Source organism: Pseudophryne corroboree, chromosome 8, assembly GCF_028390025.1.
Source record: "Pseudophryne corroboree isolate aPseCor3 chromosome 8, aPseCor3.hap2, whole genome shotgun sequence".
Lineage (NCBI taxonomy): Eukaryota > Metazoa > Chordata > Amphibia > Anura > Myobatrachidae > Pseudophryne > Pseudophryne corroboree.
In genome coordinates, this window is record NC_086451.1 from 167,014,176 (window position 1) to 167,036,415 (window position 22,240).

Consider the following 22,240-nt stretch of genomic DNA (forward strand, 5'->3'; position numbering starts at 1 on the left):
AAAAAACGGAGAACAAAAAGGTGGAGGGTAAAATAGGGAAAGATCAAGATCCACTTCCACCTAGTGCTGAAGCTGCTGCCACTAGTCAAGGCAGAGACAATTCAATGCCATCAACATTATGTAATGATTATACGATACATTATATATCATATCATTGTATGGTTGTAAAATACAACTTAAAAACTTTAATGAATAAATACATAAAGTAGCTTTTATGTAACCTTTTTAAACCTATTAGCATAGACCGAATCTCATCGTGTGTATAGGCCTTTAGTTCAACAACAGCATGGGACCAGTTAGTGTGTTTTGACCACTGCACATCACCTGGTGTTATATAGTAAGCACCACTATGGCATAGTATACAGCATTATGGGCCTGATATGAGTGTGACCAGCGGTGATGTGGAATGCAGTAGGAGGTGCTGTTTAGTAAGCACCACTTCTATATTCACCATGCAGTATATTGTGTGAATATAGAAGTGTTGGCTGTGTTATGTATTAGAGTAATTATTGCAGCTCCCAGCTAAAATTGCAACAATGTAATTTAGTGACAAGCTGCAGAGATTAACCCTTTCTGTGGCTGCTGCACAACCTCTATTCATATCGCTGAATTCAATTAGGGAGATGTTCTCACCCCGCGAGCAAGCGCAGGTATATGCCACACTTATGGTAACATTGGATTTGCAGATATTTTCTTGCAGGGGTGTTTCTAAACAATTTGGCTTCAAATGCGTGCCCCCCGCCACCATTGGCATTAAAAATTGTGCCCCTCCCCCATATATATATATATATAAAAAAAACTATATTTGCGTGAGCGCTCCGGACGGGATGGGGGGGCGTGACCTCGCAAAAATGGGTATGGTCTCCATAAAATGGGCGTAGCCTTGCAGGCAAAGACTACCTTACACCCCAGTTCTTGACCCTGCACCAACAGACCTCGGCCACCACAGGGAAAAAAGTACAGTAATTTCCACCATGTTAAGCCCCACACATTAATGCCCTTTGGAACATATTATGTCACTCACCACAATATCTGTGATACACTATGCCCTACAGTAAAGCTTCTAATTACTTTTACAAAAACTGCTCAATGCCAAGAGTTTCACGTGCTGGGTGTCATGCTCATTGCCAGGGGTTTCACTCTCTGGGTGTCATGCTCATTGCCAGGGGGAACGCAGTAGGAGCTGTTATATAGTAAGCACCACTATGGCATAGTATATAGCATTATATATATTGTGAGCACTGGTGATGTTGAGTGCAGTAGAGCTGCTGCTGGGTAATTACAATTGACTACAACCACCAATATATTCTGCTGCACTATATATATGCAAAGCTAATTCTGCTGGGTAATTACAACTGACTACAACCACCAATATATTCTGCTGCACTAAATCTATATTTGCAAAGCTAATTCTGCTGGGTAATTACAATTGACTACAACCACCAATATATTCTGCTGCACTATATCTATATATGCAAAGCTAATTCTGCTGAGTAATTACAATTGACTACAACCACCAATATATTCTGCTGCTCCTATATCTATATATGCAAAGCTAATTCTGCTGGGTAATGCAAATTGAAACATTATTGCATAGTATGTGATTTTGAAGTACTTTTTTAAAGTTTTGAATGATATAGACCCAGTTTAATCTTTGTGGAATGCCTGGTTGTTGTTTTTAAGGTAATTTATTGCCTGGCATTTGAGGGGGTGGGGTGTGGTTACAGATTTCAATTATTGGTTTCACTTGTAATAGTCTTCTACTTAAGTCCAATGGTGTAGGCTGTGCAAAGCCGTTTGGCTGTGCATTTATTGATCTAAGCGTGCATTTTTATCAAAGCGTGATAAAATTGACACATAACAGCAGCGTTCAATCAGCGTTAATTTATCTTCAGCTGATATTGATTGTGAATTGACGTTTCTTCTCTTCTTGTCACCTACAGGTAATTACAATTGACTACAACCACCAATATATTCTGCTGCAATATATCTATATATGCAAAGCTAATTCTGCTGGGTTATGCAAATTGAAACATTATTGCATAGTATGTGATTTTGAAGTACTTTTTTAAAGTTTTGAATGATATAGACCCAGTTTAATCTTTGTGGAATGCCTGGTTGTTGTTTTTAAGGTAATTTATTGCCTGGCATTTGAGGGGGTGGGGTGTGGTTACAGATTTCAATTATTGGTTTCACTTGTAATAGTCTTCTACTTAAGTCCAATGGTGTAGGCTGTGCAAAGCCGTTTGGCTGTGCATTTATTGATCTAAGCGTGCATTTTTATCAAAGCGTGATAAAATTGACACATAACAGCAGCGTTCAATCAGCGTTAATTTATCTTCAGCTGATATTGATTGTGAATTGACGTTTCTTCTCTTCTTGTCACCTACAGGTAATTACAATTGACTACAACCACCAATATATTCTACTGCACTATATCTATATATGCAAAGCTAATTCTGCTGGGTAATGCAAATTGAAACATTATTGCATAGTATGTGATTTTGAAGTACTTTTTTAAAGTTTTGAATGATATAGACCCAGTTTAATCTTTGTGGAATGCCTGGTTGTTGTTTTTAAGGTAATTTATTGCCTGGCATTTGAGGGGGTGGGGTGTGGTTACAGATTTCAATTATTGGTTTCACTTGTAATAGTCTTCTACTTAAGTCCAATGGTGTAGGCTGTGCAAAGCCGTTTGGCTGTGCATTTATTGATCTAAGCGTGCATTTTTATCAAAGCGTGATAAAATTGACACATAACAGCAGCGTTCAATCAGCGTTAATTTATCTTCAGCTGATATTGATTGTGAATTGACGTTTCTTCTCTTCTTGTCACCTACAGGTAATTACAATTGACTACAACCACCAATATATTCTGCTGCACTATATCTATATATGCAAAGCTAATTCTGCTGGGTTATGCAAATTGAAACATTATTGCATAGTATGTGATTTTGAAGTACTTTTTTAAAGTTTTGAATGATATAGACCCAGTTTAATCTTTGTGGAATGCCTGGTTGTTGTTTTTAAGGTAATTTATTGCCTGGCATTTGAGGGGGTGGGGTGTGGTTACAGATTTCAATTATTGGTTTCACTTGTAATAGTCTTCTACTTAAGTCCAATGGTGTAGGCTGTGCAAAGCCGTTTGGCTGTGCATTTATTGATCTAAGCGTGCATTTTTATCAAAGCGTGATAAAATTGACACATAACAGCAGCGTTCAATCAGCGTTAATTTATCTTCAGCTGATATTGATTGTGAATTGACGTTTCTTCTCTTCTTGTCACCTACAGGTAATTACAATTGACTACAGACAACAATATATTCTGCTGCACTATATCTATATATGCAAAGCTAATTCTGCTGGGTAATGCAAATTGAAACATTATTGCATAGTATGTGATTTTGAAGTACTTTTTTAAAGTTTTGAATGATATAGACCCAGTTTAATCTTTGTGGAATGCCTGGTTGTTGTTTTTAAGGTAATTTATTGCCTGGCATTTGAGGGGGTGGGGTGTGGTTACAGATTTCAATTATTGGTTTCACTTGTAATAGTCTTCTACTTAAGTCCAATGGTGTAGGCTGTGCAAAGCCATTTGGCTGTGCATTTATTGATCTAAGCGTGCATTTTTATCAAAGCGTGATAAAATTGACACATAACAGCAGTGTTCAATCAGCGTTCAATCGAAGTGAAAAAGAAGGAAAACAGAAGCACACCAATCTAACAAAACAAAGAAAACTGAAGAACTAATAACAAATGTGAGTCACTTACTCCTCAGATCACTCACCTCCTGATTGTTGCATCTGATTACATAGCACAGAACTACCTTACTTGGACATTTCATAAACCACCCATTTCACCTACAAATGCCTGTATCTGTATTATTGTAATTTTGTTTTTTAAGCACAGCTGCACCAATGCAATTTTACCTGCAAACACTTAAAACATCTAACATAATTACCATTGCTTCTTAAACCTCTCACAATCCTTTCATTTCTTACACTCCAAATACTTTTCTGCACCCACTTTATCTACGCTTTTGACTCATTTCATACTAAATCTACACCCCTTGAGCCTACACTGCTTTTCTCACCTGCATTTCTGCAATTCTTCTGCTCGGATTGCCTTACAGTCTCCTCTCCTACTTCCACTTTCCCTCAACCTATTTACCTACTTAACACTATGTCAAGGTTTTCTTATACTCCCCACATCACTCAGTGTCTACCTAATAATGTATCTTTAGCCTTCCCCCCTAGTCTCCTCCACCTCCTCCTCTCTCCCCTCCTCTGTCTCCCCTCCATCCCTCTGTTTCCTTCCCCCACCTTTCCTGTTACCCCACTTTCATTCACCTCTGCCCCATGGTCCTGCTACCCCACAACTCAGCCCTGCTCCCTCTCTCCCTTCCCTGTCACCTCCCCACACCCCCATTCACATCACACTGACCTCCCTCCCTGCCCACCTCCTGCAGTTTCCCCTCCTAGCTCAGGCACCCGTACCATCACTACTCTCTCATCATCCCTGCCCTCAAAGTTAATCCCACCTCATCGCTACAGCAACCCTGAAAATCTAATTCACATCTCTCCCACAAACTCATACCCCCTATCCTGTGCCCTCTGGAATGCCAGATCTGTTTATAACAAACTGGTCCCCACTCATGACCTTTTCATTTCCAACTCCCTACACCTACTAGCCATTACTGAAACTTGGATTACGCCCTCTGACACTACTTCTGCTGCTGCTCTCTCTGCTGGGGGCCTTACATTCACACACACACCCCGACCTGGGGGTCGCCATGGGGGTGGTGTTGGGGTCCTTTTACCTTCTAGTAACTCCTACCAACTCATACCACCAGAACCATCCCTTATATTCTCTACATTTGAGGTCCACGCCATATGCCTCTTCCAACCAGTCCATCTTAGAGAAGCTGTCATTTACCGCCCCCCTGGCACTGCTTCCAAATTAATCGACAACTTTGCTTCCTGGCTTCCTCACTTCCTCTCTTCTGACATTCCCACCATTATCCTTGGCGATTTCAACATCCCTATTGACATCCCCACACAATCCCCTGCCTCTAAACTCCTTAACCTCACCTCTTCACTTGGTCTCTCCCAGTGGACCTCCTCACCCTCCCATGTGAATGGGAGCTCACTGGATCTGGTCTTCACTCACCGCTGTGATATTTCTGATTTTTCCAACTCCCCATTTCCCCTCTCTGACCACCACCTGCTCTCCTTCAACCTATCTCTCTCGACTTCCCCATCTCTACCTCCTAAGGCTACCATCACTAAGCGTAACATTGAAGCTATTGACACCACATTCCTTTCCTCCCTGTTTGACTCACTTCTCTCTCCTATTCTCTCTCTCTCATGCCCTGAACAAGCCACTTCCACATACAATGCTTCCCTTACTTCTGCTCTTGACTCTGTTGCTCCACCAACCACTATTCACCCTCACAAATTAACACCTCAACCCTGGCACACCAAATGCACCAGATATCTGCAAAAATGCTCACGTACGGCTGAGCGACACTGGAGGAAATCACGCTCTAAGGCAGACTTCCTCCATTTCAAACTTAGGCTCTCATCCTTCAGTGCTGCCCTTTCTCTTGCTAAACAGTCATACTTCAAGAACCTCATCTCCTCCCAGTCTTCCAACCCCCGGCGCCTCTTTGCCACTCTCAACTCACTCCTCTGCCCACCTCCACCTCGTCTCCCTTCCTCACTCTCTGCTCTTGACTTTGCCACTTACTTCACATCCAAAATTGACTCCATACGTCAGGACATCACATCACACCAGACTATCAGTAACCAGCCTTCTCCCAACCCTTACCAACCCTCCCCATCCCTCGCACCAACTCTGTCATCTTTCTCCCATGCATCTGGAGAGGAAGTCATGGCCCTCATTCGTTCCTGTCCCCTCACCACCTCCCCACTTGACCCAATCCCCTCCCGCCTCCTTTGCCACCTCTCTTCTTCTGCTTTTTCCCATCTTTCCCACCTTCTCAATCTCTCCCTCTCATCAGGCACTGTCCCCTCTGCCTTCAAGCACGCTCTCATCTCTCCTATTCTTAAAAAACCTACCCTTGATCCAAACACTCTCTCCAACTACCGACCCATCTCTCTCCTCCCTTTTGCCTCCAAACTCCTTGAGCGTATTGTCTACAACCGCCTTACTTCCTTTCTTTCCTCACACTCACTGCTTGACCCATTCCAGTCTGGCTTCCGTCCTCTCCACTCCACTGAAACTGCCCTTACAAAAGTATGCAATGACCTCCATGCTGCTAAATCTAAGGGACACTACTCTCTACTTATTCTATTTGATCTCTCTGCTGCTTTTGACACTGTGGACCATCCTCTCCTACTGCAAATCCTTCACTCCATTGGTCTGCGTAACACAGCCCTCTCTTGGTTGTTGTCCTACCTTTCTGACCGTTCATTCTCTGTCTCCTCTCATGACTCCACCTCCCCCTCACTTCCACTAACTGTAGGGGTTCCCCAAGGTTCTGTCCTTGGTCCTCTTCTCTTCTCTCTCTATACGTCCTCACTAGGTAAGCTCATTAGTTCTTTTGGTTTCCAATATCATCTCTATGCTGATGACACTCAAATCTATCTTTCCTCTCCAGACCTCTCCCCTACTCTCCTCACTCGTATCTCCAACTGTCTCTCTGCTATCTCTTCCTGGATGTCCCAGCTCTTTCTTAAACTTAACATGTCTAAGACCGAGCTGATCATCTTCCCTCCCTCCCGCATAACCTCACCTCCTACAATCTCATTATCTATTGATGGCACTACTATCTCCTCTACCCCCCAAGTGCGCTGTCTTGGAGTAATCCTTGACTCCTCCCTCTCCTTCAAACCACACATTCAGCACCTCTCACAAACCTGCCGTTTTCATCTAAAAAATATTTCCAGGATCAGACCCTTTCTGACCCAGGATGCTACTAAGACTCTTATCCACTCACTGGTCATCTCCAGACTGGACTGCTGTAATCTCTTCCTGACTGGCATTCCTGACAAATACCTCTCTCCACTCCAATCTATCCTCAATGCTGCTTCCCGGCTCATTTTCCTCACCAAACGCACTACGTCCACCTCTCCTCTCTTACTAGTCCTTCACTGGCTCCCCTTCCCTTTCAGAATCCATTTCAAGCTTCTCACACTTGCTTACAAAGCCCTCACCCACTCCTCTCCCATCTACATCTCTGATCTTATCTCGCTTTACACTCCCACCCGTCCTCTTCGCTCTGCTAATGCACACCGACTCCTGCCTACGGATTACTTCCTCCCACTCCTACCTCCAAGATTTTTCACGTGCTGCACCACTTCTCTGGAATTCCCTACCTCTCCCCCTCAGACTCTCCACCTCTCTACAAAACTTCAAACGGGCTCTCAAGACCCACTTCTTCACCAAACCCAGCCAAATCTCATCCTAAACCTCTGTTCCATGCTCTCTATGTACCCCATCTGTCTCACCCCTGTCTGTCTACCCCTCCCTTTTAGAATGTAAGCTCTCACGAGCAGGGCCCTCTTCCCTCATGTGCTTACTCTTTTCTTACTTTAATAATCTTCAGCTGCACCAAATCCAGCAGTCTTCTGCCACCTGATACTTATTCCAGTGTCATCTGCTGATGTAGCTATGTTTATTTACCCTGTACTTGTCCTATATTGTCGTCAACTGTAAGTTGCTGTTTTCCTGTTTGATTATTTGTTTATGTACTCTGTAATTGGGCACTGCGGAACCCTTGTGGCGCCATATAAATAAAGGATAATAATAATAATAAATAATATAATATATAGCAGTACGGTACAGTAGGCCACTGCTCTACCTACCTCTGTGTCGTCAAGTATACTATCCATCCATACCTGTGGTGCATTTTAGAAAAAAACATGTCTCGGCAGAGCAATCTATAAATCCATAATTTTTCAGACAGCAACAGTGGGTATTGTAATAGTCACCCAATCCATCACTTTTATAGGGTTACATGCACCCACATGCTACAGCCTGTCTCAATAATTTTACTGTCACGCTGTGTGTGTTTGTGTTTTTATTTGGGTATTTTTTGTTGTTGTAGAACTACAGGTACCAGCAAGCCCGTTATTTCCCTGCCTGCTGGTACTTGAGGTTCTCCAAGTACCAGCAAGCGGGGGAGGCTTGCTGGGCCTTGTAGTTCTACAACAACAAAAAACAATATTCTTTTTTTACACACATGGCTATCAGCCCGGCACCCACCACCCAGGGGTGCTGGGGACAGCCTCGGGCTTCACCTCTGGCCCTTGGGTGCCTCGAGGGGAGGAACCTCTTGATTTAAGGGGTCCCCACTCCTCCAGGGAACCCCGGCCAGGGGTGACTAGTTGGAGCGGTAATGCCAGGGCCGCAGGGACCTACATCTGCATATGAAAAGAGAAAAGGGGCGTGCAGGGCATGGCAGCCTTTTGCGGCGCTTGGATGACCCCTAGTTCGCATTAAACACCTCCACCCTCCTTCGGTGTGGGGCTCATGTTGGCTATGCCCCAGCCCCTGAAGCATTCAAGCTGATTTCTTGCAGCAGCTGGGCACTGTAACAGCTCCAGAGCTGATCTGTAAGGCAAGTAAAAGGGTGTGGGCCCTGCAGCACTACCTGTAGTTCGCATTGTGCGTTGGAAGGCACAAATTAAGCAGACGGGAGAAGTCAGGATAGTGCGCAAGGGCATAGAAGGGAGCGGCTCAAGAAAAGAGAAGTGGAAACAGACAGCAAACTAGGCTGGAGAGAGACCTGAGACAAAGAGATCTGAATTATACGAGAGCCGACCAGGGGAAACACAAATTATGCAGTCAAGTTTCCCACATTTGGGGAAATCGCAGGAGCAGCACACCCAGAGTGCAATGGGTGAGCCTTGCCCTGGGAGAAGCAGCTTCATGATCATAGTATCTCACCTGGCAGGTAAGTAAGATTTGGGATAGAGCTGGGGAGGGTCGCTGCTCGGGCACCCCCCTGTCAAGTGAAGGAGATCCAACCGAGGCAGCACAAGGAAACTCTCGAAACGAAGGACACTAGAATGAAAATTTTAAAGCCTCCTGTTAGTGCTTCATCTACACGGTATAGCCCTGAATATTTCAATGCGCAGCTCTTTGCAAAAGAGAGATATTGCAAAGGAAAAGCTGTCTTGTACCTTTGCATTTTTCTCCCAAACGAAGGACACTAGAAAGAAAATTTTAAAGCTTCCTGTTAGGCCATCATCTACACGGCATAGCCCTGAATTTTCCATTGCGCAGCTCTTTGCAAAAGAGAGATTTTGGCAAGGAAAAGCTGTCTTGTACCTTTGCATTTTTCTCCCAAACGAAGGACACTAGAAAGAAAATTTTAAAGCCTCCTGTTAGGCCATCATCTACACGACATAGCCCTGAATTTTCCAATGCGTAGCTCTTTGCAAAAGAGAGATATTGGCAAGGAAAAGCTGTCTTGTACCTTTGCATTTTTCTCCCAAACGAAGGACACTAGAAAGAAAATTTTAAAGCCTCCTGTTAGGCCATCATCTACACGGCATAGCCCTGAATTTTCCAATGCGCAGCTCTTTGCAAAAGAGAGATATTGGCAAGGAAAAGCTGTCTTGTACCTTTGCATTTTTCTCCCAAACGAAGGACACTAGAATGAAAATTTTAAAGCCTCCTGTTAGTGCTTCATCTACACGGTATAGCCCTGAATTTTCCAATGCGCAGCTCTTTGCAAAAGAGAGATATTGGCAAGGAAAAGCTGTCTTGTACCTTTGCATTTTTCTCCCAAACGAAGGACACTAGAAAGAAAATTTTAAAGCCTCCTGTTAGGCCATCATCTACACGGCATAGCCCTGAATTTTCCAATGCACAGCTCTCTGCAAAAGAGAGATATTGGCAAGGAAAAGCTGTCTTGTACCTTTGCATTTTTCTCCCAAACGAAGGACACTAGAAAGAAAATTTTAAAGCCTCCTGTTAGGCCATCATCTACACGGCATAGCCCTGAATTTTCCAATGCGCAGCTCTCTGCAAAAGAGAGATATTGGCAAGGAAAAGCTGTCTTGTACCATTGGATTTTTCTCCCAAACGAAGGACACTAGAATGAAAATTTTAAAGCCTCCTGTTAGTGCTTCATCTACACGGTATAGCCCTGATTTTTCCAATGCGTAGCTCTTTGCAAAAGAGAGATATTGGCAAGGAAAAGCTGTCTTGCACCTTTGCATTTTTCTCCCAAACGAAGGACACTAGAAAGAAAATTTTAAAGCCTCCTGTTAGGCCATCATCTACACGGCATAGCCCTGAATTTTCCAATGCGCAGCTCTTTGCAAAAGAGAGATATTGGCAAGGAAAAGCTGTCTTGTACCTTTGCATTTTTCTCCCAAACAAAGGACACTAGAAAGAAAATTTTAAAGCCTCCTGTTAGGGCTTCATCTACACGGCATAGCCCTGAATTTTCCAATGCGCAGCTCTCTGCAAAAGAGAGATATTGGCAAGGAAAAGCAGTATTGTACCTTTGCATTTTTCTCCCAAACGAAGGACACTAGAAAGAAAATTTTAAAGCCTCCTGTTAGGCCATCATCTACACGGCATAGCCCTGAATTTTCCAATGCGCAGCTCTCTGCAAAAGAGAGATATTGGCAAGGAAAAGCTGTCTTGTACCATTGGATTTTTCTCCCAAACGAAGGACACTGGAATGAAAATTTTAAAGCCTCCTGTTAGTGCTTCATCTACACGTTATAGCCCTGAATTTTCCAATGCGTAGCTCTTTGCAAAAGAGAGATATTGGCAAGGAAAAGCTGTCTTGTACCTTTGCATTTTTCTCCCAAACGAAGGACACTAGAATGAAAATTTTAAAGCCTCCTGTTAGTGCTTCATCTACACGGTATAGCCCTGAATTTTCCAATGCGTGGCTCTTTGCAAAAGAGAGATATTGGCAAGGAAAAGCTGTCTTGTACCTTTGCATTTTTCTCCCAAACAAAGGACACTAGAAAGAAAATTTTAAAGCCTCCTGTTAGGCCATCATGTACACGGCATAGCCCTGAATTTTCCAATGCGCAGCTCTTTGCAAAAGAGAGATATTGGCAAGGAAAAGCTGTCTTGTACCTTTGCATTTTTCTCCCAAACGAAGGACACTAGAAAGAAAATTTTAAAGCCTCCTGTTAGGCCATCATCTACACGGCATAGCCCTGAATTTTCCAATGCGCAGCTCTTTGCAAAAGAGAGATATTGGCAAGGAAAAGCTGTCTTGTACCTTTGCATTTTTCTCCCAAACGAAGGACACTAGAATGAAAATTTTAAAGCCTCCTGTTAGGGCTTCATCTACACGGTATAGCCCTGAATTTTCCAATGCGCAGCTCTTTGCAAAAGAGAGATATTGGCAAGGAAAAGCTGTCTTGTACCTTTGCATTTTTCTCCCAAACGAAGGACACTAGAAAGAAAATTTTAAAGCCTCCTGTTAGGCCATCATCTACACGGCATAGCCCTGAATTTTCCAATGCGCAGCTCTTTGCAAAAGAGAGATATTGGCAAGGAAAATCTGTCTTGTACTTTTGCATTTTTCTCCCAAACGAAGGACACTAGAAAGAAAATTTTAAAGCCTCCTGTTAGGCCATCATCTACACGGCATAGCCCTGAATTTTCCAATGCGCAGCTCTTTGCAAAAGAGAGATATTGCCAAGGAAAAGCTGTCTTGTACCTTTGCATTTTTCTCCCAAACGAAGGACACTAGAATGAAAATTTTAAAGCCTCCTGTTAGTGCTTCATCTACACGGTATAGCCCTGAATTTTCCAATGCGCAGCTCTTTGCAAAAGAGAGATATTGGCAGGGAAAAGCTGTCTTGTACCTTTGCATTTTTCTCCCAAACGAAGGACACTAGAAAGAAAATTTTAAAGCCTCCTGTTAGGCCATCATCTACACGGCATAGCCCTGAATTTTCCAATACGCAGCTCTTTGCAAAAGAGAGATATTGGCAAGGAAAAGCTGTCTTGTACCTTTGCATTTTTCTCCCAAACGAAGGACACTAGAAAGAAAATTTTAAAGCCTCCTGTTAGGCCATCATCTACACGACATAGCCCTGAATTTTCCAATGCGTAGCTCTTTGCAAAAGAGAGATATTGGCAAGGAAAAGCTGTCTTGTACCTTTGCATTTTTCTCCCAAACGAAGGACACTAGAAAGAAAATTTTAAAGCCTCCTGTTAGGCCATCATCTACACGGCATAGCCCTGAATTTTCCAATGCACAGCTCTCTGCAAAAGAGAGATATTGGCAAGGAAAAGCTGTCTTGTACCTTTGCATTTTTCTCCCAAACGAAGGACACTAGAAAGAAAATTTTAAAGTCTCCTGTTAGGCCATCATCTACACGGCATAGCCCTGAATTTTCCAATGCGCAGCTCTCTGCAAAAGAGAGATATTGGCAAGGAAAAGCTGTCTTGTACCATTGGATTTTTCTCCCAAACTAAGGACACTAGAATGAAAATTTTAAAGCCTCCTGTTAGTGCTTCATCTACACGGTATAGCCCTGATTTTTCCAATGCGTAGCTCTTTGCAAAAGAGAGATATTGGCAAGGAAAAGCTGTCTTGCACCTTTGCATTTTTCTCCCAAACGAAGGACACTAGAAAGAAAATTTTAAAGCCTCCTGTTAGGCCATCATCTACACGGCATAGCCCTGAATTTTCCAATGCGCAGCTCTTTGCAAAAGAGAGATATTGGCAAGGAAAAGCTGTCTTGTACCTTTGCATTTTTCTCCCAAACGAAGGACACTAGAAAGAAAATTTTAAAGCCTCCTGTTAGGGCTTCATCTACACGGCATAGCCCTGAATTTTCCAATGCGCAGCTCTCTGCAAAAGAGAGATATTGGCAAGGAAAAGCAGTATTGTACCTTTGCATTTTTCTCCCAAACGAAGGACACTAGAAAGAAAATTTTAAAGCCTCCTGTTAGGCCATCATCTACACGGCATAGCCCTGAATTTTCCAATGCGCAGCTCTCTGCAAAAGAGAGATATTGGCAAGGAAAAGCTGTCTTGTACCATTGGATTTTTCTCCCAAACGAAGGACACTGGAATGAAAATTTTAAAGCCTCCTGTTAGTGCTTCATCTACACGGTATAGCCCTGAATTTTCCAATGCGTAGCTCTTTGCAAAAGAGAGATATTGGCAAGGAAAAGCTGTCTTGTACCTTTGCATTTTTCTCCCAAACGAAGGACACTAGAATGAAAATTTTAAAGCCTCCTGTTAGTGCTTCGTCTACACGGTATAGCCCTGAATTTTCCAATGCGTAGCTCTTTGCAAAAGAGAGATATTGGCAAGGAAAAGCTGTCTTGTACCTTTGCATTTTTCTCCCAAACGAAGGACACTAGAAAGAAAATTTTAAAGCCTCCTGTTAGGCCATCAGGTACACGGCATAGCCCTGAATTTTCCAATGCGCAGCTCTTTGCAAAAGAGAGATATTGGCAAGGAAAAGCTGTCTTGTACCTTTGCATTTTTCTCCCAAACGAAGGACACTAGAAAGAAAATTTTAAAGCCTCCTGTTAGGCCATCATCTACACGGCATAGCCCTGAATTTTCCAATGCGCAGCTCTTTGCAAAAGAGAGATATTGGCAAGGAAAAGCTGTCTTGTACCTTTGCATTTTTCTCCCAAACGAAGGACACTAGAATGAAAATTTTAAAGCCTCCTGTTAGGGCTTCATCTACACGGTATAGCCCTGAATTTTCCAATGCGCAGCTCTTTGCAAAAGAGAGATATTGGCAAGGAAAAGCTGTCTTGTACCTTTGCATTTTTCTCCCAAACGAAGGACACTAGAAAGAAAATTTTAAAGCCTCCTGTTAGGCCATCATCTACACGGCATAGCCCTGAATTTTCCAATGCGCAGCTCTTTGCAAAAGAGAGATATTGGCAAGGAAAAGCTGTCTTGTACCTTTGCATTTTTCTCCCAAACGAAGGACACTAGAATGAAAATTTTAAAGCCTCCTGTTAGGGCTTCATCTACACGGTATAGCCCTGAATTTTCCAATGCGCAGCTCTTTGCAAAAGAGAGATATTGGCAAGGAAAATCTGTCTTGTACTTTTGCATTTTTCTCCCAAACGAAGGACACTAGAAAGAAAATTTTAAAGCCTCCTGTTAGGCCATCATCTACACGGCATAGCCCTGAATTTTCCAATGCGCAGCTCTTTGCAAAAGAGAGATATTGGCAAGGAAAAGCTGTCTTGTACCTTTGCATTTTTCTCCCAAACGAAGGACACTAGAATGAAAATTTTAAAGCCTCCTGTTAGTGCTTCATCTACACGGTATAGCCCTGAATTTTCCAATGCGCAGCTCTTTGCAAAAGAGAGATATTGGCAAGGAAAAGCTGTCTTGTACCTTTGCATTTTTCTCCCAAACGAAGGACACTAGAAAGAAAATTTTAAAGCCTCCTGTTAGGCCATCATCTACACGGCATAGCCCTGAATTTTCCAATACGCAGCTCTTTGCAAAAGAGAGATATTGGCAAGGAAAAGCTGTCTTGTACCTTTGCATTTTTCTCCCAAACGAAGGACACTAGAATGAAAATTTTAAAGCCTCCTGTTAGGGCTTCATCTACACGGTATAGCCCTGAATTTTCCAATGCGCAGCTCTTTGCAAAAGAGAGATATTTGCAAGGAAAAGCTGTCTTGCACCTTTGCATTTTTCTCCCAAACGAAGGACACTAGAAAGAAAATTTTAAAGCCTCCTGTTAGGCCATCATCTACCCGGCATAGCCCTGAATTTTCCAATACGCAGCTCTTTGCAAAAGAGAGATATTGGCAAGGAAAAGCTGTCTTGTACCTTTGCATTTTTCTCCCAAACGAAGGACACTAGAAAGAAAATTTTAAAGCCTCCTGTTAGGCCATCATCTACACGGCATAGCCCTGTATTTTCCAATGCGCAGCTCTTTGCAAAAGAGAGATATTGGCAAGGAAAAGCTGTCTTGTACCTTTGCATTTTTCTCCCAAACGAAGGACACTAGAAAGAAAATTTTAAAGCCTCCTGTTAGGCCATCATCTACACGGCATAGCCCTGAATTTTCCAATGCGCAGCTCTTTGCAAAAGAGAGATATTGGCAAGGAAAAGCTGTCTTGTACCATTGGATTTTTCTCCCAAACGAAGGACACTAGAATGAAAATTTTAAAGCCTCCTGTTAGTGCTTCATCTACACGGTATAGCCCTGAATTTTCCAATGCGTAGCTCTTTGCAAAATAGAGATATTGGCAAGGAAAAGCTGTCTTGTACCTTTGCATTTTTCTCCCAAACGAAGGACACTAGAATGAAAATTTTAAAGCCTCCTGTTAGTGCTTCATCTACACGGTATAGCCCTTAATTTTCCAATGCGCAGCTCTTTGCAAAAGAGAGATATTGGCAAGGAAAAGCTGTCTTGTACCTTTGCATTTTTCTCCCAAACGAAGGACACTAGAAAGAAAATTTTAAAGCCTCCTGTTAGGCCATCATCTACCCGGCATAGCCCTGAATTTTCCAATACGCAGCTCTTTGCAAAAGAGAGATATTGGCAAGGAAAAGCTGTCTTGTACCTTTGCATTTTTCTCCCAAACGAAGGACACTAGAAAGAAAATTTTAAAGCCTCCTGTTAGGCCATCATCTACACGGCATAGCCCTGAATTTTCCAATGCGCCCCAATAAATGTCCATCAGTTATATTAAATATTAATTGTAGGACGTTTGGGGGTGCAACCAGAGACAAGTAATGTTATGCAGGAAAGGAGAAGAGAAAAGAATGTCTCTTTTGCTGGCGCACAAATGATGATTTAAAAATTAACTTTTAATAAATTCGTTAAAATTGTCTAAACACGAAATAAAGTACAATAAGTTTGTATAATGTAATTACCATATATAATAAATTGAAATACATTTATTAATATCAAGGTTCGCTACCTGTGTTGTGTCTTTATTATTGATCCAAATTGACTATATCAATTAGTCTGATACTGAATTACTGGACACTATGTAATATTAGTTGAATGTATATTAGTAATTCACTTGACAAATGTCAGAACCTGACAATAGTTCTACATATCATACACTTACAGCACTCTTTCCACAATATTTTCCCTTTATTCCAGATCAAATGGTATAATCCCCCACAGTAATTATTCCTGTTATAGTATAGTACAGTATGGTTGCTGGGGACGTCTTTAATGAAAAGAGAGGGAACATCTAATGTGTCTCCTTATGGGTAAAATACTTGCAAGCTAAGTGCTATGAATAGCATCAGCATGTAGATAAATGCTGAGTGTTAGGTGAGTAATGCAGATAAATAGGGATATCTAATAATTCTATAGAATAGTGGGTGAATTATTAGATATCCCTATTTATCTGCACCTCTAAGCACACTATTTGACTGTCCACACCCTGCTGTGCCTATTACCCATCTCCTCCACCACCCTCAACACTGACCCACACATCATTCACCCACAAAGATACAATAAAGGTAGTTTGGATAAATTAGCTAAATGAAATGGATTTAACCAATTTATCTAAATGACCATTTTTGGATGTTTTCCAGTGTTTGGGAGCAAATGGTCAATTGTCATTTGCTGCCACATATTAGCATAATTTTGTTTCAACTAGAAAAAAAAATTGGACAGATAATCTAAGTGTGGATCCAGTTTAATGCTGATTTCAGAGCCAACTATAGACTTGATTGAGGTACTGTGTCCCCGGTACCAAATACCAAAAGAAATAATATTGTGAGGTGTTCAAAAAAGACTGAAAATGAGTGGAAATTATGGTTATTGAGGTTAATAATACTATGGGATCAAAATGACCCCCAAATTCTATGATTTAAGCTGTTTTTTAGGGTTTTTTGAAAAAAAAACCTGAATCCAAAACACACCCGAATCCGACAAAAAAATTTCGGTGAGGTTTTGCCAAAACGCGTCCGAACCCAAAACACGGCCGCGGAACCGAACCCAAAACCAAAACACAAAACCCGAAAAATTTCCGGTGCACATCACTACTTAATTAGAACTTCGGTCAATGTGAATTAACCATTGGACTCAACCATGGTTATCCTTAAAACCCAGGGGTCTATTTAAGATCTGTTATAATTCCCGTACTCCAGACCAGAGGAGATCTTATGGCAGAGGTTTGAGTACTGGAAAGATATGCTGGTTACGGGAGCAGGAAAGCCTAGTAACCCCTGGCGCCCTAACTCCGTTGTCTCGCCCGTGTTATCAGAAATCCCCTGCGAGACTATGGTTGCTTGAGCCCATGGCAGCCGCGTTTGAAGGGCGGATTATGTCTGCCCAACTTCGATGCCCCCTCAGGTCTTAATGGGAGACAAAGGGAAATCCGAGACAGGGTGATAACAAGGGGCCCTCTGACTAAGCAACCAGGCCAGGGGCTACAAGCTAACTAACTTAAACCAAAAGTATGTGCGGACAAACCGCCAGGGAAAAGGACAACCAAAGATCCACTGATCCGTTACTCCTATCCAGCACCGCTGGATACCAGAGTGGATTTGTGGGAGCGGAATCCTCCGCAAAAGCTCCGGAACACAATGAAACTAAATAATAAACAGTAAGCGGTCAAGCCGCAACACACGGCTACGCCGCGACTCACGAACACCACAGGATGTTAAAGGTGCTCGGTCGGACTCCAGGAATAGATGACAACTTCCGAGTACAGGACCACTGAGGACAGGAACAACCGGATTGAGCAGGACTGGAAACTCTCTGTAACTGACACAGCAAACAGGAAGCTATCACCGGCGTCTGTGAGAAGTCCTGAGAGTGCTTAAATTTGGGAGCCCTCCAATCAAGATCCAGACAGGGTAATCACATAATCATGCCGTGCAGCTGCATGCTGTACGGCCAGGATACACTTGAACTGATTAATTAAGACCCAGCAACGGGGAACGCGGTCCGAGCGTGGCGTCCCCGTTGCTAGGGTCTGAGCGGCTCCGTGCGCCCGGCGTCTAGCGTTGCTAGGGAGCCGGCGGCTGTCTGCCTGCGGCGTCCCTAGTTGCTAGGCGCCGGGCCGCACTGACGGGCGGACCCTCGGCGCCTAACAGTACCCCCCCCTTGAGGAGGGGTCAAGGAACCCCCAAGGCCAGGTTTCTGCGGAAATTCTCGAAAAAATGCCTTTTGAGCCTCGGGGCATGGAGATCCTCATCCAGGACCCAAGACCTTTCTTCTGGACCATAACCTCTCCAATGTACCAAAAAATAAAGCCGACCCCGGGACAACTTGGAATCGAGAACCTTCTCCACCAAGAACTCCTGCTGACCCTGTACATCTATTGGTGATTTCCCCTGAGAGATCTTGCGAGGAAATCTACTGGATGAAACATATGGTTTTAACAAGGAGCAATGGAAGGTATTTCCGATCCGTAAAGTTTTTGGTAAACGTAACCGGAAAGCAACTGGATTGACTATTTTGATAATATGAAATGGTCCAATAAATTTAGGACCCAATCTGGCTGAGGTTTGTCGAAGTTTAATGTTGCGAGTCGACAACCATACCCTATCTCCTACTTTAAAAGTGCACGGCCGCCGGAGCCTGTCAGAAAATTTTTTCTCCCGAAATGCCGCTTTTCTGAGAGCCAGGTGCACTTTTCTCCAAATGAGTTTGAGATGAGAGGTCAAGGTCAGTGAGGAGACAGAGGATTGTTGAAAAAAGGAATTAGCTCTGGGGTGAAAACCAAAAACTGTAAAAAATGGAGACACATTGGTGGAGGAATGACAGGCATTGTTGTAAGCAAACTCCGCCAACGGAAGAAACTCAGACCAGTCATTTTGGAGTTTGGCCGAGTACAAACGCAAATATTGTTTTAATGATTGATTAACTCGCTCAGTCTGCCCGTTGGATTGGGGATGGTAGCCAGACGTTAAAGATAATTTCATCTTTAATGAGGCACAAAAAGACTTCCAAAATTGTGCAATGAATTGTGGACCCCGATCAGAGACAATATCAGTGGGTAACCCATGGAGTCTGAAAACATGGCGGAGGAACAAGACTGCCAATCCCTGGGCAGATGGCAATCGGGGAAGAGCAATGAAATGGGCCATTTTGCTAAAACGGTCCACTACCACCCATATGACTCGGCATCCGGCTGACAGAGGGAGGTCCACCACAAAATCCATGGAAATATGAGACCATGGCCTAAGAGGAACATTCAAGGGCATAAGTTGACCGATAGGCAAGGAACGGGGAACCTTATGCTGTGCACAGACCTGACAAGAAAAAACAAACTCCTTAATGTCTTTAGAAAGACCAGGCCACCATACCGAGCGGGAAACTAATTCAAAAGTTTTGGCGATCCCCGGATGCCCGGCAACTTTGCTATCATGAAACTCCGTCAAAACAGTTGCTCTCAAAAACTCGGGGACATAAAGACGACCAGCAGGAGTATTTCCAGGAGCTTGATGTTGAAGCTGCTTTAACTGGGTAAATAAATCTTGTGTGAGGCCTGCCCGAATGACTGAAGACGGAAGTATGGGAGTAACAGGACTGTTGTCTTGAACTGGAAGAAAACTGCGTGACAGGGCATCTGCCTTGGTATTCTTGGAACCTGGCCTGAAGGTGATAATGAACTTGAAACGAGTAAAAAATAAAGCCCAACGAGCTTGCCGGGCATTCAGCCGTTTAGCTGATTCAATGTATTGAAGATTTTTGTGATCAGTCAAAACTGAAATGGTATGAGTGGCTCCTTCAAGCCAATGCCTCCACTCCTCGAAAGCCCATTTAATAGCCAGTAATTCCCGGTTACCAACATCGTAGTTGGATTCAGCAGATGAGAATTTCCTGGACATAAAGGCACAAGGATGTAATTCTAGAGAATCCGGATCCTTCTGAGATAGGATAGCCCCTACTCCAACCTCCGAGGCATCAACCTCAACAATGAAAGGCAATTCTGGGTTGGGATGTCTGATGACTGGGGCTGAGACAAAGGCTTGTTTCAAGGCCTGAAAAGATAAGTCCGCTTCACGTGACCAGTTGGTAGGATCTGCTCCCTTCTTAGTCAGTGCCACAATGGGAGCAACTAGGTCGGAGAAAGAGTGAATAAATCTTCTATAGTAATTCGCAAACCCTAAAAAGCGCTGAATTGCTTTTAAGTTGGTGGGTTGCGCCCAACTAAGGATGGCTTGGAGCTTCTTTGGTTCCATACAGAATCCCCGAGGGGAAATGATGTACCCTAAAAAGGATACCTCCGTGACATGAAATTCACACTTCTCCAGCTTGGCATATAGGTGATTTTCACGTAATTTTTTTAGAACCTGACGCACCTGGGTAACATGTTGTTCTATAGAGTCAGAATATATCAAAATATCGTCTAAGTAGACTACAACGAATCTTCCAAGAAATTCACGGAGCACATCGTTAATGAGATCCTGGAAAACTGCCGGAGCGTTAGACAGGCCGAATGGCATAACCAGATACTCATAGTGACCCGACTGAGTACTGAATGCCGTTTTCCACTCATCCCCTGACTTGATCCGGATGAGGTTATATGCTCCTCTCAGGTCAATCTTAGAAAAAATCACAGCCGAACGTAGCTGATCAAAGAGGACAGAAATCAGCGGCAAAGGGTAAGTATTTTTTACTGAGATCTTATTCAAGGCTCTAAAGTCAATGCAAGGTCTGAGTGATCCATCCTTCTTCTCCACGAAGAAGAAGCCTGCACTTAAAGGGGATTTAGATGGCCTGATAAATCCTTTCCCTAGGCTTTCTTTAACATACTCATTCATGGCAACAGTTTCAGGTCCGGACAATGCATATAACCTTCCCTTAGGCAAAGTGGCACCAGGAATTAGCTCAATAGCACAATCATAAGGCCTATGGGGAGGCAGAATGTCCGCATTGCCCTTGGAAAATACATCAACAAAATCCTGGTATTCCACAGGAATGGGTGCGGGAATGACAGCAGCTATTCTGATGGGAAACGTAATACATTCCTTATTACAGATGGTACCCCATTGTGAGATCTCCCCCGACTGCCAATCAATGATGGGATTATGAAAGGCCAGCCAAGGGTGACCCAGAACCACTGGAACTGCTGGGCAATGGGTAAGGAAAAACTCAATTTTTTCAGAATGCAGAGCTCCTACCGAAAGTAGAACAGGAGGTGTACAGAGAGAAATAACCCCATTGGACAAGGGACTCCCATCTAAACCATGCATGGTGATACACCTACCCAAGGCTAACTGAGGAATACCTAAGGCCTTGGCCCATGTTAAATCCATAAAGTTCCCTGCAGCTCCACTGTCCACAAAAGCCGAGACCGAGGAACAGAGGCTGCCAAAGGAAACTTTAGCTGGGACTAACAGTGAATTATTTGAGGAGATAAGCTGCAGACCAAAGTGAACCCCCTCACAAATCACTTGGTCGAGGCGTTTCCCGACTTGTTCGGACAACTACGGGCAAAATGTCCCTTACCTCCACAGTATAAACAAAGACCAGAATTTTGCCTTCTGGTTCTTTCTTCAGGAGACAGTTTGGAGAGGCCTATCTGCATGGGCTCCTCTATGTCCACAGGAATGGAAAAAACACAAGGAGTAGACCCGACAGATGCTCCTTTTTCAGCCCTCCGCTCTCTGAGACGACGATCAATCTTAATAGAGAGCTCCATGAGTTTATCGAGAGTCTCAGGAGCGGGATACTGAAGGAGACTGTCTTTTATAGACTCGGATAAGCCGAGGCGAAACTGACTGCGCAGGGCTGGGTCATTCCATCCACAGTCGTTTGACCAACGGCGAAACTCCGTACAATAAATCTCTGCGGGATTCCTACCCTGTCTGAGAGCACGCAACTGACTCTCGGCGGATGCCTCTCTATCAGGGTCGTCATACAATAGCCCTAAAGACCCCAGAAAGGCGTCTACAGACAATAAAGCCGGATCGTCTGTTCTTAAACCAAAAGCCCAGGTCTGAGGATCCCCCTGAAGTAAGGAAATAATAATTCCAACCCGCTGAGATTCCGTACCTGAAGAGACTGGTCTTAAACGAAAATAAAGTTTACAAGACTCTTTAAAATTAAAAAACTGCTTTCTATCCCCAGAAAAACGGTCAGGCAAATGCATTTTTGGTTCAGGAATGACCCTCGGGGAAGTCCGTAACAGATCTTCCTGTGACCTCACCCGAAGGGACAGATCCTGAACCATCTGAGTAAGTTCTTGAATCTGGCTAACTAGAAGCTGGCCAGGATTTGGCCCAACACCGGTGGGATTCATGAGGCCGACAAATCTTCCAACTGAATAAGGGAAAAAATTAAATCCTGTTTAATTTTAAATTTTAGTCTGGCC

The 22,240-nt window shown here is 43.4% G+C and overlaps 1 non-coding gene across 1 annotated transcript; it reads right to left on the reverse strand.

Moving 5' to 3' along the window:
* Positions 1-8,763: 8,763 nt before the first annotated feature.
* LOC134952372 (U1 spliceosomal RNA) lies at positions 8,764-8,926 on the reverse strand. Its single transcript, XR_010184912.1, has one exon. It is a non-coding gene; the product is annotated as a U1 spliceosomal RNA (small nuclear RNA).
* Between the last annotated feature and the right edge of the window lie 13,314 nt (positions 8,927-22,240).